This window comes from Xyrauchen texanus, chromosome 25 (genome assembly GCF_025860055.1).
Source record: "Xyrauchen texanus isolate HMW12.3.18 chromosome 25, RBS_HiC_50CHRs, whole genome shotgun sequence".
Taxonomy (NCBI): Eukaryota; Metazoa; Chordata; class Actinopteri; order Cypriniformes; family Catostomidae; genus Xyrauchen; species Xyrauchen texanus.
In genome coordinates, this window is record NC_068300.1 from 36,299,428 (window position 1) to 36,315,782 (window position 16,355).

General features: G+C 40.9%; 1 long non-coding RNA gene across 1 annotated transcript in view; it reads left to right on the top strand.

Annotated features, from left to right (window-relative positions):
- LOC127619094 (uncharacterized) overlaps positions 1–15,804 on the top strand; it is a 29,503-nt gene extending 13,699 nt beyond the window's left edge. The window contains exons 2-3 of the long non-coding RNA XR_007967524.1: positions 15,515–15,600; positions 15,775–15,804. This is a non-coding gene — a long non-coding RNA (uncharacterized LOC127619094). The remainder of the gene's footprint in view (positions 1–15,514; positions 15,601–15,774) is intronic.
- Positions 15,805–16,355: the final 551 nt, after the last annotated feature.

The following is a 16,355-nucleotide window of genomic DNA, read 5'->3' on the forward strand; positions in this document are numbered from 1 at the left end:
TTCATGCAATGGTTCTGTTCTTGCAGCCTTATAACCTAAATGTTAGAAAGGAGTAGACAATGTATTATACCATATCTCCTGCTCCTGATAGGACAATTAAATGTTTTGATGATCTTATGTTTGCCTTCCACTTTCTTCTTCTGTTCTCCTTACCCTCCTTTTTTATTACCTTAAATTGCTTTCAGGATTGCTGGTGATGTAGTGCAGCTTTAGTGAATGTGTAACACAGCAAATAAAGAAAGACTGGGCACTAAAATGAAGCTCACAGATCAGTTCCACGGCACAGCCCCCTACCTGCGAGGACACCGTTGCCAACAAAGAACTTGCCCGCCGCCTCGTGAACATATCTGAGGATATTTCAACCATTTAGCTTGTGAGCTAACTGGAGAAAACAAAACAGAGAAATGTATGCAGTCACTGTTTACTCACCCCGTGTTGTTAAACCCCCATATGACTTACTTTTTCTTAAAACAAAGGGAGAAATTGGGGAAAAAATATTGTGTAAGTAATGTCATACAATCAGTGCCGGTCCTACCCCATTTTAAACCCTAGGCGAGTCTCTCCATTTATTGTTTTTTCCAATATGGTGAGAATCGTAAAGCAGGCAAAAACATGCAATCATGTAAAGTGATACTGGATTCTGAAAAGAACTGGGTGTTGCAGTTTCATTTATTTTTTCATGTGTTTGCATGACACTCTTGACATTTCCCCCAACATTTAAACCAAGATTAATGGAATATGCAAATTCTTCCCATTGTAACCTCGCCAATGTTTAAGCCAAACCTACACCCTTGGGCTTGGTGGCTGTGAGAAACAATGACCTCTGCTGATCTCTATTTAAGCTGACATTTCACAGCTAGTACTCTGATAATACGGTTTTCATAGTGTATGTTTGTGTCATTAATGGAAATCATGTGGAAAGGGTTCGCTGAGTGTCTGAAGTTAAAAGTTGAACACTCCTCTATTCTAGAATATTTAGTTTCATTTACATTATTAATGCAGAATCTGTGTATGTCTTTTTCAAATAGGGTAATGACTGATCTCAATGGATAATGCAGTTAGTGTACTGCTTTTCCTGTTCTTACGAATATATATAATGCTGTGCTGAACAATAAAGTTCAAGAAATCTCTGATGCATACTTAAGTGTCTGTGTCATTCATTTCTCCCCTCATGAAGATCCGGATCAAGATCTGACTTGATACTTAGGGGCCAATCTTGAAAATTACTAACAGTGGGAAGCAGTAGCCTCACAGCAAGAAGGTCCTGTGTTTGCATCCCAGCTCAACTGGGGCCTTTCTGTGTGGAGTTTGCATGTTCTCCAAAAAAAAAGACATGCAGGTTAAATTAATTGGAGACAGTAAATTGTCCAGAGGTGTGAGTAAGAATGTCTGTGTGTGTTGCCCTGTGATGGACTGGCCACCTGTCCAGTGTTTCCCTGCTTTCGGCCGGAGACAGCTGGGATAGGCTCCAGCACTCATGACCCTGCATAGGACAAGTGGCTACAGAACATTGATGGATGGGTGTTTAGAAGTTAAACTTTTAATTGATATACAGGAATGTGATAAGACCAAAATCATAACACGGTCTACATTTAGCCTCTTATCTGTGAAATAATGTACCTAATCCATCGTATCTGCTTGATGAGATTATGTATTGTAACAACACCATTTTCTTCACATAATGATGAAAAGGATATGGAATAAAATGGTTGATGATAAAGGGATGACTTTGAATAAAATGTAAATAAAAGATTTTTTGGTTACACTATGTCCTGACAGTGCACCATGTGGAGACATTTTAAATAATTTAGAGTCATATAAATGATCTGTATGGTATTACATGGAATTATTTAATTATGTTTTGTTGTCAGAAGTAACATTATGAGACAGTGGATATATGTAAGTGTCTTGGAGTAGAATCATTCAATCTTTTACTTTCAATCGCTGGAGTGGAACAAACACTGGGGTAGAACAAACACTGGGGTAGAACAAACTAAAAATACAACGTAACACTTCTAGGATTGACAAAGGAGTGGGTAAAACTAGAGGATATTTATACAAAAAGGAACTAATGATGAAATGGAAGACAAGTGAGGAAGATAGGAAACAGATGGAAGTGATGAGGGCTGTGAATTATGGGAGATGTAGTCCAGTGGAAAACTTCAAAATAAGAGTCCCTGAAGACACATGAGGGAGGCAGACTGTGAAAATATAGCTCAAATATACAGTGATTTCACACATGCAGACAATTCAGAGAATATTGCAGTTGTCAAATGCTGAACAGTATTTTTTTTATTTTATCCAATTTTAAAGTTTTACATTTTTGTTACTATTATCTTAACATTCTATTTAAATTAGGCAAAAAGTTAGCTAGGATTCAATGGTGTTAGATTCTGTCATATAGCCTGATATGAGGCATAATACAATTGTTTAACAGTCTTGTTCCTTGCTGTTTTTTACATTTCTGACATCCATAAAATATATAGTAACTCACTTTCATGACATATATTAAAATAATAATAATATTAATTAATGTTTGTCCATCATCGCACAATGTGGCATCCAACATACCTAAAAATGTTTTTTTCTCTATATATACAGTGTATATACTGTAAAAAAAATTTTTTTATGAGGTCCATTTTTATTAAAGAAAGTTAAACTTTTTGTCTGCAATGGAGGGTTAAAAATGTGATATCTTTTTAAGTGGATCATTTGATTGGAATTGAACACTATATTGTCATCATTAGCATTCTAAACACAGAAAACTGAAAATGCCCATAATCTTTTTGAGATCATTATATGTCTTAGGTTGGGGTACATTCCAATCACCCAGTAGCGACCAGCAAAGTGGACTACACAGTGTGTTCATACACAAGTAAGATATGTGTTCTGTCCGATAAACACTGCAAATATATAAAGGGCAGGGATATTTAATCATTATTATTCACATCAGTCTGGCTAAAATGGTGAAACAAAAATTATATTAAGCTTAATTCACCTCAAGAGTGGTTATTAGGCAGTTGAGCATGAGCATTAAGCACACAGTGGGTTCCAAAAGTATGAGACTGCTAGAAAAATTATGTTATTTTTTGCATTCCCATTTACATTTATTCATTTAGCAGATGCTTTTATCCAAAGTGACTTACAAAACGAAAATAGCATCTATCACTATTTACACCTAGTGCAGTACACACACACACACACACACACACACACACACACACACACACACACACACACACACACACACACACACACACACACACACACACCTTTTCAATGTTGTCTCTACATATGTATGTATATGATTCTTGTGAACTGGAAAAAAGCTTTGGATAATCATACATTAAATACATCACGAACTTCTAGCTGATCACTGCCCTCTACTGTCCAAGAGCAGGTGTGGTGTTTAACAGATATTTCTACATTCCTATGGAGCCAGAACAATGATTACATTTGTTTAAAATGTCCCATTTAGAATTAAAATTCAGATTACAATATTTTAAAGGGTCAGTTCACCCATAAATGAAAATCCTCTTGTCATTTAAATCACCCTCATGCCATGTTTGACACATGCACAGAGCGCTAGATGGCACTATGGGAAGACAAATCAAGCTTAAAATCATGATTGCCAAGGAGACTGCTTTCAAGATATACAGTGAAAAAAGTGTTACGATTTGGTTTGTTCTCACATAAAACCAACTGGATCACTTCAGAAGAAACTGTTTGACTGAAGACATTGAATGAGTAATCACCATTCACTTGCATTTTGTTTGAGATATTCTAAATATATTAATTTGTGTTTTGCTGAAAAAAGAAATTCTTTCACATCTGGGATGGCATGAGGGTGAGTAAGAATTAAAATGTTTGGGTGGACTAACCCTTAAAGATTTTTGTGGACTATTTCATACATTTGAATGAATACATTTTTTAGTGGTGGAATTAGCTGTAAATAGTTTTAATAAAATTCAAGAAATACAAATACAAATCTCTCCCATTAAGAAGTTATCAGAATAGTCGAACTTTGTAATTTGCCCAATCACAGTACTACCATAATCTTCAGGCGCAATTTGATGTAATATAGGACTCTATGGGAGTGAAAAACCCCTAATCTTAGTAAATAACCCAGCTACTTACACCACTCATTACGCACAGACCTGTGGACCAAATGTATACCAGGAAATTCTGTAGACCTGCCGCTGGCAGTTGTTGTGCTGCAAGCAGGGCTTCCCCAGACAGCAAAGGGATGAGTCGGGCCATCCATTGAGCATGCGGCCAGCCCAGATTTCAGCGGTACACACAAACATGTTCAGGAAGGCTTCAGGGTCGTCTTCCACCCCCATCTTCAACAGCATGGGTGGGGGCAGGGGGCTGCTGTTGTCCGTTGTCACTGCCGGGGCTTTCTCCTAGGTGAGGAGGCCTCCATGGGGCGTGCAGTCTTCAAATCAGATCCTGGGTTTCGGCACCAGTGTAAAAAGGAAGGATACCAGGGGCTGGAGTTGATCCCCTCCAAGGCCTGTAGGACTACGTCGTCCCTGGGGTCCAAAGCCTACAGAGCCACCGGATAGGCCGCCTACGCTCTGCATGCCACAGCCCTCCTGCAAAACCCACAAGGCCAAAGCACTTAAAGAACTGCACTTGAGTAGTCCTGATCCCGATGTGCTGCAAGAACTGTGCTCAGCAACTGACCTCGCCCTCCGGGCAACAAAGGTTACATCGCAGGCACTCGGACAGGCGATGGCCATCCTCGTGGCCCAGGAACAACATCTGTGGCTGTACCTGGTCGAAATGCGGGATACTGACAAAGCCCACTTTCTCAACGCCCCCGTCTCAGACTGTTCAGACTATTCTCCGACTATTCGGCGACGCTACTGAGGACCTCGCCAAGCAGTTTTCAGTGGTGAAGAAACAGACAGAGGCAATTCAACACATCATGCCTCCTCGTCACTCAAGACCACGCACCCCATCTGTTTGCCGAGGGCATCCCCGCCCCAGCCGGATACACGGAGAAAGGTAAGTGCTTTTAGTTCTCCCTCAGCACAACTGTTTCGGGATGCAACTTTCCTCCCCGACATAATATTACCTGCTCCCCCACCCACCCACCCCACTGCGAAGCCCCACCAGGTATGTCCAACGCTCGGAGCTTGGACGTGTCGCTTACAATTTCCGACTCGACCTCCGACTCGGCTGCGCAATTCAGTTTGCTGGCATTCGCCCTGTTTCAGCGCCATCCACTTCATCTCCGGTGCACACCGGGAACGCCAACGCCCTGCGAGTGAAATCGAAACACAGTTCTAAACCGGGACTTACACAGACTCCCGTTAAAGATGCTCACGCAGAAACTTATTCTAACGCGCGTCTAGCATTGACCATGTTTCTTCAGGTCTGAGCACGTAAAACTTGGTAATACAGGACAGCTGACCGGGTGTACCACTTGTGCGTAGCGCCTTTCCCCTCTTCCGAGGCGAACCAGTGTGCTTTTACCCCCAGGTGAGTCCACAAAAGCTTGCACTCCCTAGATGTCTTTCCTCCATAGCCCTCTGGCTCGCAAATTCGGGGGAGGAATTCCTGACCAGACCCATTATGGGTACTAATTACTCTGTACTGGAATAGGTGCTCCACAGGAATCGGTCATCGCGATTACCCCCTGTGTTGTATTTTCCCCTGTCGGTGGACTTGCGTCTCCATTGGGCAGCTCCCTCTGCCCCGGTCGCTGTGTTTGTAGAGCTCGTCCCTCACCAGGTGGGACCTACCACCATGCCACATCTATGTGTCTTGTAAGCCCATGTGACGTATTTGCCACATGTGATCTCCCCAGTCTGGGCATGATGTGGTCTCCCCTGAAAGAATAGGATTGGAAAAGAACACCTTCCCCGATGCGTGTTATAGCGTTAGATGGCCCCAGCCACTTCTAACAGCCCTTTGGTGAACATAGAGAGAGAAAGCCTGCTCCCATGCTTGGCAAGTCGCTTGTTCCCCCCCTCAAGAGAAGAGGGATGCCAGGAACCTAAAAAGTGTATGACATTTTTATGGGGCATTGGGGAAGGTTATGTGCAGCCTGGCGCGGGCTGCTCCTTTGGCAAGCAACAGCTTGCTTGCACCCACATCAGCAGTTCACGTAACACGGTTCAGTGTCATGGCGTTATTGTATAGGGAGCCCTAGTGTCACTTCAGCAACACAACGTCGAGTGAGTGACAGAAAGGGAACGTCTAGGTTACTGTTGTAACCCCCGTTCCCTGATGGAGGGAACGAGACGTTGTGTCCCTCTTGCCACAACACCGTACCAAACACTGTAATGGCTATACCTTATTCTCGGCTCATCAGTGCAAAACCTGACTTAACAGATGCATGATTCCCTCCTTTTATACCCGTATGTCCAGGGGAGGGACATGCAAATTCTGTTCACCAATTCTCATTGGCCTTTTCTCAAAGCTCAGAGGCAACTGAGGCTCTCAAGAAAGACCCCTAGTGTCACTTCACCAACACAACTTCTTGTTCCCTCCATTAGGGAACAGGGGTTACAACATTAACCTAGACAATTTGTTTCCAAAGCGTCAACACAGAATAGCACTTACGTCTATCTGCCACCGACAGTGTTGAGTGTAATGCGATAAAAGTAAAACGTTACGTAATCAGATTACTTTTTCGAGTAACGAGTAAAGTAATACAATGTTTTTTATTTTAGACCATAAAATCTGAGTTGCTTTTGTACACCTCTACTGTCCCTGTATTGTGACAAATCAGGAATAAATGTTTGCAAACTTCGGGGAGGATACATAGTGCATGATTGCATTGTTGTTGTATAGAGTGTAAGGCCAAAGACTATTTAGCAGAGAGAGATGAGCCACTTCTATTTAAATTAATGGGAGAAATTGGAATGCCCAATCAAGAAGCTCTACCACCCAACAGTCAATGGATGTAGAAAGGAAGTCCCACATTGCAGGTAAAAGATCCAATTACCTTTAAGATACAGACATTGCCTGTCAATCAACTCACTAACGTGCATGCGCATTTCATGTTTTAAAGTAATATGAGGTCAACATTTGGCTGAGTGAATTGCAGTTGATTCATGTGTTAATACACACACTGCAATAATAAAAAAAAATCAGTAAACGCATTTAGGCAGAGGGATTATAGGACTAGTCTTCCACCGGACACAACATGATACACAGGGTGAAATACTTGCTCAATTCACAGACTTATGCAGCCAAACTTCCCCGTGTTAGAACTCCCTGTAACTGGTAAAAAAGGATGAGAAAAGCTGACTCTGGATCAGTTGCTTCAAGCAACGTTCTACATCGATTGTGTATGCAGAGAAAATGTCTTAGTTTCTAAAGAAATTCTACAGTTTTGTTTTATAATAAAAAAAGTGGTTTGATTCATGAAACAAACTCTTTATATGACGTTTTGGTAGCATTAGAAACAATTCCATTCAAGTTGTATCAACAGTTGCCTTTGAAGTTGTGGCATCTGTATGTGTAACACGGACTCAGGTTGAGAGGGATCCATATGCGGTTTATTTAACACAGCAAGTTCAGAGTACAGACAGTCAAGGGTCGAATAATCAGGGCAATCAACAATATCAGAGGCAGAGCAGAAACGAGGTAAACAGGCAGGGAATCGGGGCAGGCAGCAAACAGCAATAGAAGTAGTCCAGGCAAAGTCAATAATAGGTAGGCAGCAAACTATCGTAAAGAGGAAATCCAAGGCAAGGCGAAAACACGGGTAGTATAACACAAACATGACTTCATAATGAGTGAACAAACACACAGGGCTTAAATAGTTTGAGTAATGTGGAACAGGTGTGGCCACAGGCGGAAATCGCGGTGGTCAGGACCCCCTATCTGAGGGTTGTCCCCCTCTAAAATATCATTAAAATATGTGTATTGTAAATAATATAATGATATATTCTTAAAATAATTGTTTAAGAAATAAAACAATACAAATGCAAACGGGGCAACAACAAAAAAACCTTGGTGTCCCCTTCAAAAATTGATATTGAGAATTGTTATGTTTATTGTCCCCCCCCCAACATTTTGATGACATTTTCGCCCCTGGTTGTGGCGTAATCAGTCCAGGTATGCTGGCACTGGGAAATGTATTTCAATGTTAATACTCAGGCGAGGGAGACCTCCGGTGGCCGATTGAGGAATCTTCACAGGCGTTCGTGACAGTATTCACTGTGGATCAACTCAAAACTAGTGTGCACTGAGTGAAAAATATTTATTTATTCATCAGACTTATTGAACATGTTAGACTGGCATTCCCCACTGAATTTTACCCTGACTTTTGAAAAACATCTTAAGTTGACTCTGATATTGTCAATTGGCACAGCACATGATGAAAGATATGATGCAGGTTCAAGTGTTGGACTTTGCTACTTTAGGTAAGACAGTGGTTATACTTCATTATTCATGTTGGCTGCCATGTTGATGGAAAAAAAAATCATGCATATTCACATAACTGATTCTTCATTATAAATATGAAATTAAGACCTACTTTCCAACTATCTGTTTGCTTACTATGATGTTTTCACATGTGTGTTGTACAATAGCTAGCATGACCGGTAATGTCGCTTGTATGCAATGCATGGCTTATTTGTATGGAATGCATAGCAAAGCAGAAGAGAAAGTGGCTGTTAGGAAAAAAGTTATGGAAATGTAATACTTTACATAAAAAATTGCTTTTTAATTAATTACTTTGTAATGCAATATTCTAACAAGTAACTTTAAGTAAAATTTATGTTACCCAACACTAGCCACAAATGCATTGCAAAGGCCAAAAATGATGCAAGCTGCCTGAAGTCAGTTTCTGCGGAGGCAAGCTAAAATGAGAAATGCATTTATCTCACTGCTTGCAGAGTAAAATTCTTGAGCCATTCATTGTCTGTCCAGCTGGTGAACACATGTTCTCACCAAGCAGCAGGTAAATAATGAATCCAAACTCTGCTATGAACTAATAGGAAATAAATCATTCTGTTGCAAATCTGTGCAATGGTATTACTATTCTACAATTTTCTCAGTTGTTTAAAAAACCAATATCAATTATTCTATAAAACAGAGTTTTTAAACAACTGAGAAAAGTGTCGACACCAAGTCCTCCATCGTCACCCACACCATCTCTGCAAACAAGCGCAGACAGGAGCACTGATGTGGTAATGACGAATTTGGGTCATCAGGCTCATTGGGGATCAATAACTGCTGACAACCCTCTCAAGAGGCTATCATATACAGTTTTGCTGTTCAACCCCCTGTACATACGTGCATGAGACCCACAGTAGTTCACGATCCATGCCAGGTAGATGCCCTTGCACACAAAGTTAAGGTGTTGCTACGGTGTAGTGTAGAGGCAGAGGCGTTTGGATCCATTTGCAGTAGTTTATTCACACATGCGATCAAACAGAGAGAAGCAGACAGAAACAGAAACAGGCTCTGATAAAGGGACAATCCAGTACTCATAATCAGACACAGGCAAGGGTCAGGGCAGGCAGCAAAGTTTCACAGAGTCTAGAGTCCAGGCAGAGATCTAAGGTCCAGATAATAACGGGAATCAGGGAATAACGCTTGGTAATGTCTGCAGAGCAAAACAACACTTCGCAAAGTAACAATGAAAGGGGCAGTCCAGATACAGGGGAGATAATGATGAACAGGTGACGGTGATGAGGATAATTAGATAAACCAGGCAGGGATGGAGATAGATAATGACCAGAGGGAAAGATGGGAAGTGCAGTTCTAAAACTCTGGAGAGAGGGAGCGGATGAAACCAGAGGGAGGCGTAGCTGAGCGCTCTGTGACATTCGGGAAGGAGCCATAGAATTTGTTAACCCCCAAGTTCATCCCGGGCGATTCTTTTCCACTTATTTTCTGGTCACAAAGAAAGATGGCGGGTTTCGGATGATCTTAGATTTAATTAATTTAAATTGTTTTCTAAAGTTCCTGCCATTCTGAACAGAAGATGTATTACAGGCCGTTATGCCTCAAGATTTTTTTGTGACGATAGATTTAACGGACTCCTTCTTTCATATTCCAATTGTTCCGGAGCTCCTTTGGCCTTCCTCTGGCACCATGGGTGTTTTCAAAGTGCATCCAGGCTCAAAGGAAGGGCATGAGAGTGTTGTCATACCTGGATGATTGGCTGGTCTGTGCAGTATCACAACAGCAGACAATGGATCAAACTTGCCAGTTGCTGGACCATAATACGGCTTTGGGGTTCACAGTGAATTGGAACAAATGCAGACTTGTCCCAACTTCACCCATTTTGTAGGTCTGACACTCAACTCTCCCATGATACTGCCCTCCCCAACAGCGGAGTGGGTACATTCAACTCATTCTAACAGCGATGAAGCATCTTCAATGTCAATGTAAATTTTATTTAAATAGCACCTTTAAACTCAACCAGGGTTGACCAATGTGTTGCACAATAAAAACAGAACACTTAGACAATACAATATCATTACTAAAATAAAGTGCAATAAAACTTCCTCATTGATTATATGTCAAATCAAAGAGATAGGTTTTTAGCTTAGATTTAAAAACAGATAGTGATTGTGCAGATCTAATACAGAAGGACAGAGCATTCGACAATCTGGGTGCAGCAACTGAAAAGGTGCGGTCACACCTACAATTCAGCAGCGACTTCGGGATGCACAAATATCTCTGGTTGGACAACCGGAGGCAAAACCGGACGATGGTCAGTCAGTAATTCTGAATATAATATACTCAATATCGCTCAAGCAACCAATGCAAAGAACGTAAATCTGATGCAATATGATCTTGTTTTTTAGTAATAGTTAAAAGTCTTGCAGCCATATTTTGAACTATCTGCAAGCGGGATAAAACTGACTGGCTAATCCCAAAATACAGTGAGTTACAGTAATCCAGCCTAGATGTAATAAAGGCATGAATGACTGTTTCAAAAATGTTACTAAACAGAATAGATTTTACCTTTACTAATAGTCAATGCTGAAAGAAACATGATTTGACCACTGTATTTATCTGTTTGTCAAATTTCAAACCATCATCAAAAACCACACCCAGATTTTTAACCCAAGGCTTCACCGAAGATGATAAATCACAGATTTATTTTGGTAGTACTAAAAGAATCAGATGGACAAAACACAACTATTTCAGTTTTACTCTCATTAAAATTAAGAAAGAAAAATGTAAAGACAACCAAGTCTTCACATCAGACAAACAGGTCATAAGTGCTTCCAAGCCATCAGAACTCTTTTTTTAAGGGCAGATAGATTTGAGTATCATCTGCATAGCAATAGAACGACAGCCAATGCTTCCTAAAGATAGATCCCAATGGGAGCATATATAATGAAAAAAGAATGGGAGCTAAGTTAGAACCCAGGGGCACACCACACGAAAGAGGAGCTTCCTCAGATGAATGTTCACCAATGTTAACTTTAAAACTTCTATTAGAAAGATATGATTTAAACCATTTAAGAGCACTTCCTTTTATACCAGCACAGTGCTCCAAGCAACCAAGAAGGACAGTATGGTCCACTGTATCAAAAGCAATACTAAAATCTAGGAGCACAAGAACAGCAAAGTCCCCAGCCTCACCAGTTAGTAAAATAGAATTTAAAACCTTCAAAATTGCACTCTCTGTCGAGTGGTGTTTTCTGAAACCTCAAAGATCTTATTATCATCAAGAAAACTCTGCAGTTGTTGTAAAACTAAATTCTCCAAGATCTTAGTAATAAAAGACAGATTAGAAATAGGTCTAAAATGTGGCATGCTTTAACTCATCAGGAACAGTACTAGTTTCTAAACATCGATTTATCATAGTCAAAAGTAGGGACCTATTGAATCAAAAACTTGTTTCAGGAAAAATGGAGGAATACCATCAATGGTGAAGACTGATGCTTTATCAGACCCACTATTTCTTCTTGTTTAAATGAGATAGGTTCAAACTGACTAAACTCAGCAATACAAACAGTGGGAATGGAGGATCAAAAACAGGGGGAGATATCCCCAATCTGATATCATTGATCTTACTAACAAAAAATCTAAGAAAATCCTCACACACAGTTTTTGACACAGCTGGGTACTCACAAACATTTTGATTAACATCAACATTAAAAATAGTAAAAAGAGTTTTGGGTCTATTAATGTTAATGATGTTAATGATTTAATGATTTCTGCAAAATACCTGGTTTTTGATACTCTCACTGCCTTCTGGAATTTGGATAATGAATCACTAATTATTTCAAAGGAAATCTGGAGCCTGTCCTTTTTCCACTTATGCTCCGCTCTTCTACAGATCTGCCTCAAAGTGCGTACGCTATCATCAATCCAGGGCTCAGATCTAGGTTTAAGTTTTAAAGTCTTTACAGGACCCAGTGAGTCTAAAACATTTAAACTAATGGAATTGAGCCTTAATTGCTCCTCTACACTCAGATCACATTAACTGACATCCACTGATTGAATAGTATCACAAAAAATGAACTAAAAAGCTTTACTAGGTTGAGGTAATTAATCGACATTGACGGACATATTAGTAGCTTTAGAAGTATTAGATACCCAAGGAACAGAAAACATGACATATTTATGGTCAGAAAACCCATTATCAAATACCTCAAGATCATAAGGAGAAATGCCATATGATAACACCAGGTCAAGTGTGTGTCCAAGCAGATGAGTAGGGACATTCACATGATGTTCTAGATCAAATTCATTTATTAGAGTAATAAATTCTTTAGCTAATGTGCAGCACACATGAACATTGAAATCTCCAAGAATTAACAGTTTATCATATTTCAGTGTAGATTCCCCCAAGAAGTCTGCAAACTCATTTAAAAATTGAGATCCAACATATACAGCTGCAACTCAAAACTCCTATAGTCATTAAACATAATTGGGTGGCAAGAAAAATTATCCTTAAAAATAGAGACCAGTCCCCCACTGTGCCCCGTTGTACGAGGTGAATTAAAAAACAAACAATTCGAGGGTAGAAGCTCAGAGAACTGGCTTAAGTCCCCAGTAGTAAGCCAAGTTTCAGTAATGAATAAAAAATCCAACTCCCATGAAGAGAAAAAGTAATTAATAATACAATTATTATTTACCACTGATCTGGCATTAATCAACATCATCCTTAGCCGAGGTGGATTATCAGTCGACTCCTCAAACTGCTGTACCCCGGGAAGTGTACAGAGATGGCTCGAACACACTCCCCCACGGTGGACACGGGGCGAGCTGTATACAGGGAGCACAGCAGCTGCAGCTGGAATCAGTGAGATATTCCATTCACATACTGGATCCAGAGAGCGCCAGCAAATGAAGTAATCACCAACCATGCCCCTCACATGGAGACCCAGAGATGGGCAAGACTCATGTTGTTGAGCCAAATAGCACTTTAGCTTAATGGCATGGCCACCCCGTGATTTTTGCTACGCTTCCTCTACAGTAGAGGACACGGCCAGTGGCGCAGGTAACCAGGTATTGACAGCAGAAAAGGTGGTGGTGAGTGATTTGATCCTTTTTGCGCTTGATAAAGCACATCGTTTGCACTAGTGTGCAAGATTAAAAGAGTTGATTTGTCATAAACCAATATGGACGAAGTGCACTGTGTTAAAAAAAACAAAAAACAAAGTAAAACTAACAAACTAGGGACTAGACCATGAATCCGACGGCAAGCCACACACAACGGTGTCATCTTCATCCCATTCATCTTCAGGTGGGCCACACTCAACACTACATTACATTAATGAGGCTCTTAGGGAAGCTCACAGCGGCAACAACAGTGGTGCCACTGGGATTGCTAGGCTGAGATCATTCCAACGCTGGCTCATTCAGAAGCAACTGTGTCCAGTGCGGGACAAATACGCAAGGGTCAATGTCACACAGTGTTGCATTCAGTCCCTGGCTCCATGGTCACGAAAGCAGGTCCTCCTCTAAGGAGTTCCATTGAGTCTGGCTCCGGAGAGGAGTGAATGGCAGATGGAGTGGGGCTTTGTGCACAGCACATATATACGTTCTGGAATTGACTGCAGTATTTCTCACTCTATTCCATCCTCAGACAGTGCTCAGGGACAGACATATCTAGTTGCACACTGACAATGTGGCAAAACTTTTGTACATCAATCATCAGAGGGACACAAGCTCACAGAGCGCACTTCAAGTAGCTCACAATCTGCTGATATGGGCTCAAGCAAACCTTTTACCTATTCGAGCGGTTTACCTACCTGGTTGACTCATCCATGCGGCGGACACTCTCTCACATGGCAATGTGTTACTGGGAGATTGGAGATTACACCCAGAGGTGGTGCAGATGATGTGGCGGACTTATGGGACTGCAGTAGTCTATGTGTTTGCAGACAGTCAGAAAACTCACTGCCCTCGTTGGTTCCCTCTGACGGATGAGCCAGCATCGCTGGGCCTGGATGCATTGGCTCACGATTGGCTGGACGTAAAGATGTATGCTTTCCCCCGTTACCATTGATTTGGAGAACCCTGTGCTGTGTGCTTGCCTGTGGCCACTGTCTGCTGTTAGTTGCTCCTCAATGGAATGCAAGGCCATGGTTTAAGACCCTCCTGTTATTATTAGAAAGGCCACTTTGTCCTCTACCCAGCAGATTAGATCTGCTGGCTCAGTTGGAGGGGAGAGTTTGGCATCCTCACCTAGACTGGTTGAAATTGTGGGTATGGCCACTGTGTTCACCAGGTATTGGGGACACTGTTTTGAAGGCTTGTATATCATCTACATGAAAATTGTATGCTAGTAAGTGAAAGGGGTTCAGTGACTGGTGCACTGGCCGCTAATCCACTACATTGTTCTGTAGGATGGATTTTAGATTTTTTGCAAGATCTTTTGGAGCTTGGATGTTCTGCGTCTACACTCAAGGTGTATGTAGCAGATTTGGCAGCCAACCGTTCAGAGTTGAGCGGTGTCTTACTTGGAACTGACTAGTTAGTTGTGGCCTTTTTGAAAGGGTTTAATCATCTGTGCCCTCCACAGGGTGTGCGAAGCCCAAGAGTCTTATGAGCCTCCTGTTCCCTCATCTATTCACTGTCACTCAACTCATGCACTCGCAACATCTTGGGCAGCACTCAGATGTTGTGTATCGCTCTCTCAAATTTGTGCAGTGGCAACATGGGCTTCAGCCGGCACCTTTTCTCATTTCTGCAGACTGAATGTGACTCCCCAGCCAGCAGTATGTTCTGCGGTGCTTTCTACCAACAATGATGCATCGCAAGGGGATTCCTCATGACTGTGTAACCAAGGTTACCAAAGAGTAACAGAAAAAAAATATTGTCATTAATATAAGAATGTAATAATGGGAGAATAATTGAAAACTATTAAAATGAAGAAACTTTATAAAAGAAAATATTAATTTCATACGAACGTATATTTTCATTTGGGTATTAGTGTGACCAATGGTGATGAGTTTTGAACTTGAGATGAGCCAATGCGAGCGCAGAATGTGGCGCAGCGGAAAAATTGATTTCCGGGTTTCGCACAAGGTTTATGCGTGAAGTTAGAGGCATCTCTCTCTCTCTCGTGCAGGGATAGCTGATGAGCGCGGTGTCACGACGCTCCGGGAAACAAAGAAAGAAAATAATCTTCTAGATGAATTCTGTCGATGGATTGATGTGAGTGAAATGATGCGTTTTATTTCCTATTAAGTTATGAGTGATGTTGGTATTGTTATGAGAGTGAAACGGACATTCAGCTTGTTAATATAAAAGTGTATAGTGATATACATATACTTCAGTAGCATCAGAGTATTGCTGAAGTGTTTATGGAGTGTATTTTTGATTAAAAAGGGTAAAGAAAGGGGACGTGCTGTACCTGCACCATTCTGGAATTTTCTGTGAGTTAACGATCTCCTTGGTAAGTCAAATTGCTTTGTAATTGTTACAAATCAGGCTGTTATTGTTGTATAAGAGGAAAAGTAAGATAAATTAAATCTGTGAGTGATTTATGTGTATAAACAAAGAGTGTAATGCTGTATTTGGTAAATAACAGCTAACTGTGCTAGAATAGGTGACAGAAAAGTGGTTAATAATATATTAATGTATGCATTATGTTGGGAAAATAGTGACAAACCATACATGTGTAAGAGAAATATTCTTTATTTGAAAAATGCATATGTTCAAATTCTGTGTAAAATGTACAATGGTTTATTTTCTTTCATGCGTTAAAAAACTTTATTGTATGTTGTTACAATGAAGATATTCATGATATTCATGGTTTTTTTTTTGTTGTTCTATTTTTTCCAAGTCCGATTGATGTCCCCATGTCTGAGGTGACGATGTTCTGGTCCCTGTATTCCGGATTTGTCCCGGCCTTCCAGTGGTTCTGAGGAGGGTTTGGACTGGCGAGCCTCCCTTGAGTCTGTTCTTGG